General features: G+C 35.4%; 1 protein-coding gene across 4 annotated transcripts in view; it reads right to left on the bottom strand.

Moving 5' to 3' along the window:
• The window catches only part of PCDH9 (protocadherin 9), a 1,403,702-nt gene that overhangs the window by 1,287 nt on the left and 1,396,826 nt on the right, over positions 1-5,589 (bottom strand). The gene's annotated exons all lie outside the window — the stretch shown is intronic.

Below are 5,589 nucleotides of genomic sequence, written 5' to 3'. Positions count from 1 at the left end.
TATATATTGCATATATACACACATCTCCTACTTTTCTCACAAGTCGGCAATCAGGAAATACATTTTAACTAGGATTTCAAAATAAAGCTTTTCTGATGTGTAAGGAACAAGTCAACTCGTTACCAAAGCAAACAAAAATACATCAAATAGTTTAAGAAATGATTGTCTTTTGTTGCTTTTCCTCCTTGATTAAACAGTCAAATGATATGTGGAACTTGGAAATTAGGAATTGATTTTATGAATGAAGTCAAGTGAATAGGCAAGAACGCCTGAGGTGTAAATTATTTTCAAAAGCAGAGTCATCAGAATAAAAATGCAGAACACATGCCTGCAAGTTTGCATAAGTAACAATTCAAATAACTAAGAAATTGATACGTAAGTCTGTGCTAAAACTTAAACTATTATCATTGGAATTTTGAAGGGGTAATAAATGTGCACTTATGAATATCTATTTGACTTAGTGAAAACCAAAGATATTAAGTTCTATAGACTAATTATTTCTTGTATTTGAAAAAAATATCTTGCTGAGATAGGCAGTGGTGACGGGACACTTGAGACCAGAAATTCTAAGCCGCATCAGGAGTGAAAGTATAGAAGTGAAAACACTCTGGCTTAAGTACACTATTTTATAGAAGCTCAAATTTGTCATCTTTTAATCAGAGAGGGTAAATGCATAAAGTTATATTTAAATAATTTTAAAATATCTTCCCAATTCATTCTTATTTCCAATTTCTCAAAATCAAGTGTATTTTTGCTTAGGCATATTCATGAATTAAAATTATCTCTTACGATTGTTCACTTTAAGAAAACCAAATTCATTCGTTGTTGCATCATCTCTTCTCTCTGCCTCCCAATCCTCCCCAGTCCACTTTGCTATGCACCTCTTATTCTGGACTGTCATACAAATGATGCCTTAATCATATATTCCTTTTAAACAGGTCTTTGTTTCATCTGCGATTGTTCCTTTCAATAACAATTTAAGCTTCTCTATGAACCTTGCATTGTACATCACATACTGCCCACACTTCAATAGTTTAAACTCATTCTCACTTTTTCATCCACCTTTGTATTCTTGCTACTCTATTCACAAAATAACATTTTTTTTCAAGTCATACAGACTGCTAGAACTAGGACCACAAGTTTAGAAGGTATTTTTTTGACTTGCCTGTTACCATTTATTTTTTGATGATTTTTTCAAGAGCCAATTTATGTTCTTCTACTATGAACAAATGTTCATAATTCTACCAGTTAATGTCCCAAGTGACCCTTGCTGTTTCCCAAACCTCTTCCCTAGTTGATAAACAACACATTTCATATCTGAGCTTTCACACCTGAATTTCATGCTCCTTGACTTTTGAGTCACTTTGCTGTGCTTTAGACTCTGCATTCACAAAATAACATGCGTTTGGTTTGTTTTGGTTTGGGTTTGTGTTGTGGTTTTTTTTTGTTTTGTTTTTTGTAAATTTTAAGTCATCTTTTAAGCTACATGTTTAAATAAACACGTTTACCTCATCACTCATCTGTCAGTCAGTTGTACTATGCTAGTGGTACGTTAGAAGCTATGCCACTGATACTTTATACATCAGCAACCATAGCACAAAGGTTTCAGTGGAGCTTCCAGACTAAGACAAACTAGGAAGAAACGTCTGGTGGTCTGCCATTGAAAATAACCAAGGAAACCCTTATGAATCACAGGATAATATTGCTTGACATTAGCCTGGAAGATGATCCCAATAGGTTTGAAGACAGATAACAGTCAACTCCATGTGGCTCTTGCTCTTCTTTTACATATATCTGACCTTTACCAAATTCACAAAGGGGAACAGTCTTCATCAACAGCATCAATAACACAAAACAATTTACATGAGGTTAGACACATTGCCCCACACTCTCATACATCTTCTGCTCATTTTAGTAACAATCTTACTACTTATCCACATCCAAAATATGATGTGACAGCTCACAGACAACACATAAGCATGTTGAGGAAGCAAAAATGTTAAAAGCCAGATTAGAGTCAGAATACAGTCATGGCATGCAGGCACATCAGCCTTGAGCCTCACAGTTTTGACCAAAGTTACAAATTTCTCAGTCTTGTCAATATTGTCTCTCCACCACACCACCCCTTCACCCTCAAACTATCCAACAAACTTGGGCAAAGGCTCTTGGTTTAGTTCTGATTCTCTCTGTGGAGCTGGGTGGTAGCAGCCAAGCTTCATTGCATGTAAATTTCTCTGGTCCTCTGCTTTGGCTATAGCCGCTGCTGCCATAGGTGTACCTGGAGCAAGAATGTCTAGTCCTGACGGGCATCCTACATTCTCTTGCTGCTGCTGCTGCTTCTCCTGTTCTTTGCTTCTGGGAAAGGTCTGATCTGCTACTGGAGTCACTCAAACTATTGGCAAGACTAGCCAGTTCCTTTGTAGATTGGTGACACGGGCCAATCCCCTTGTGGTTAGGTGATCATGCTCTACTCATATATTCTCACCCATCCACCTGGTCAAGTCATATTTGATGGCTAGGATAGTCATATTGAGAGATAAATTCAATAGACTCAACACACCAACTATTATAAAGATAGTTCAGGGTTGTGAAAGGTTTGGTCTTGTTAAAATGACATTGTCATAAGTAGGAGTTGACTTGATGACAATTAGCTATAACAATAAATTCATGAATGTACCCTTTCCCCCTCTCTCAGTTATACTGAATCATTAACAGAAAAGAAAATTCCTTATCTGTCTTCTGATTCTTTCACAGTACTAAGTGATAATGGTGAATTTTGAGGGTGTTTATTGTAAATTAAAAATGTGTTGAGAGTGAAAATGTTCTGGGCAATTACTAAAGACTCCCATTTTAAAAGCAAGCCTTAAATAATTATAACAGATGCTCCTTATTTCACAAACATTACAGCAAAATCTTTCTTAATGTCAAATCCTCCATCAAGCAATACTTTGAGATGGCTAATGTATTAATTATTAAATTACATGGTTAAATCTATTCCCTCTTTACTACACATCAATGAAAAGATTGTAAACATTCACTGATTTCATGAGTAATAAACTGATGTCTATAAACCAATTCTCAATCTTTTCTGTCATCATTATTACATTTTGGATAAATTGGTGGTTTTGCTTGTTAATAGATCAAAAAGGGAAATGATAATTTATCATCTACCTCAGATATGCCATTAGAATCTGTTCTATTTTTCAGGCTCATAAAAAAGAGTATGTAAGGTTATTCTTAAATGAATTTCATCCAATATACACTGTCATTATATTAATTTAAGAAATAGAGCCTAAGAATTGATAATTATGTATCCATGAATATGTGTGGGATTCTTCGGCACTGAGTGGTACATTTTAATATATTATATGTCCTTCCCCCCTCTTTAGAACAGATATCTTTATCGCAAGAATATTTCTTGATGATGTACTATCTCAGTGCAGATGTACTATCTATTACCAGTGCAAACAAGACAGGTGACACTACTGTCATCATGGGTTTGTTTTCTATGTTGGAAAACAGTAGTCATTATGAAGAAAGAAAAGGCATTATTTAAATGAAAAATTGAGTCTTGTCTCTTTTTACAGAACTCTGACATGAAACCATTTCAAGAAGTGACATATGTTCAAGAACTAACAATAATAAAGGAAGAAATTAAAACTGTACTGAAAGCATTCACAAGAAAATAAAGATCTAGGAAATTATATAATACTGATTTACATGTTTCAATGCACAAATGCAACCCAAGTTGTACTCACAAGGCTGTACCAAGAAATCTGGAAAAGATACATATTTATTTCCATTGCCAAAACATGGCAATAAAATAGGAAGGAGAAATTATTGAAAAATATAATATCACTTTTTGGATACTTGGATAATTGCTGCTCAACTGGTACTGAATAAGTTACATAGCTATTTTTGTTGAATAATCAACACAGTATTAGAAACAACAGAAAAGTATGGAAATACAATTCAGGATATCAAAACTGAAAAGACAGAAATTCTCAACATAATGGAGGTACCAAAAAGCTAATTAAAACAGACAGAACAGAGAATTAGCAAGTTAGAAGACAAGAACTTCAATGAGAACATCCAAGAAGAAAAAAAAAGTGAAAATAAAGAAAACGATAGAACCAAGTGGGATGACATCAATTGAAATTCCAGCAAGGGTGGGTGATGGTGGATACTTGTTGTTGTTGTTATGTGCCATCAAGTCGCTTGCGACTCATAGTGACCCTATCTATGTACAACAGACCTAAACTTTGCTCTGTCCTGTGCCAATCTTACTGTCTCCATTACACCCATCCCGACTGCCCCAGTCACTGAATCAATGCACCTCATAGAGGGCCTTCCTCTCCTGTGCTGTCCCTCCACCCTCCTAAGTATGATGTCCCTCTCCAAGGACCGGTCCTTCCTTACATGTCCAAAGTATGTCAGACGAAGCCTCAGAATCCTTGCCTCCAAGGAGTAGCCTGGTTTAACCCTCTCCAGGCTGAATCTGTTTATTTTCTTAGAAGTCCATAGAACATTCAATACTCTTCTCCAGCACCACAGCTCAAAGGCATCAATTCTCCTTCTATCCTCCCTACTCATTGTCCTCCAACTCTCTGTTGCATAACAAGTGATTGCAAAGATGGCCTGTATCAGACACACCTTAGTCTTCAGAGAGACACCATTTCTCTTCAGTACTTTGGAAGTGGATACTATAGAGAGAAAACTGTGGAAGGGATGCTAGAAGAAAATTTTCCAGGTATCATAAAAAAAAAAAATGAAGAAATATACATTCTAGGCCAGCCAGGCTAGACTGCAAGAGAAAAAAAAAAAAAACGTCAAGACATATCATAGTCAAACTCTTCAAAGTCAAAGAAAAAGATAAAATACTAAAAAAATACAAGGAAAACAATGAGAAACATAGGAGAAACAATTGGATTAAGCTTTCACTTCTCAGCAGAAAACATGTCTTCTTTCTCGATTTCTGCTGGAGTATTCACTGGGTCCTTGATTGGTCTATTTTGTTTTGTTTTCAGGAGAAATCTTGTTTTGTTTTATAATAGTATTTGACCTTGCTTGTGGTTTCATTGACACTATGTGTCTAATTTCTGTCTTGATGACATTGTGATCAGAGATGATTCTTCATATTATCTCAACATTTTTTAAAATTTTTGAGATATTCTTTGTAATATGTGATCAAATCTGGAGAATATACTGTGTGCTCTTGAGAAGAAAGTAAACAGTGGTTTTGTTGGGTGGAATACCCTGAATAGGTCTATGCGTTCAAGTTGGCTGATTGTATTGTTTTATTCTTCTGCATCTTTTTTAAGGTAGTTTGCTTTTGTTTTGGCTTTTTGTTGTTGTTGTTGTTGTTGTTGACCTGTCTTTTGGTGAGAGTGATATGCTGAAGTTTTCTACGACTATTGTGGTGGTGTCTATTTCTTCCTTCAAGCCTGCTAATTCTTTTTAAAATGTATTTTGCAAGTCTATCATGAGGTATACAGATATTAGCAGAGACTCAAGCAACCCCTGAGAATATGTCTCTCAGAACGCTTCTAGCTTAAAATTAAAGCCATGCCTAGAGAACATCTTTCTTTT

The sequence above is a fragment of the Elephantulus edwardii genome, unplaced genomic scaffold, assembly GCF_000299155.1.
Source record: "Elephantulus edwardii isolate Elephantulus edwardi_28Jun2011 unplaced genomic scaffold, EleEdw1.0 scaffold00023, whole genome shotgun sequence".
Taxonomy (NCBI): domain Eukaryota; kingdom Metazoa; phylum Chordata; class Mammalia; order Macroscelidea; family Macroscelididae; genus Elephantulus; species Elephantulus edwardii.
Note: the sequence above shows the minus strand (reverse complement) of the source record. Positions and strands in the feature narration are given on the sequence as shown.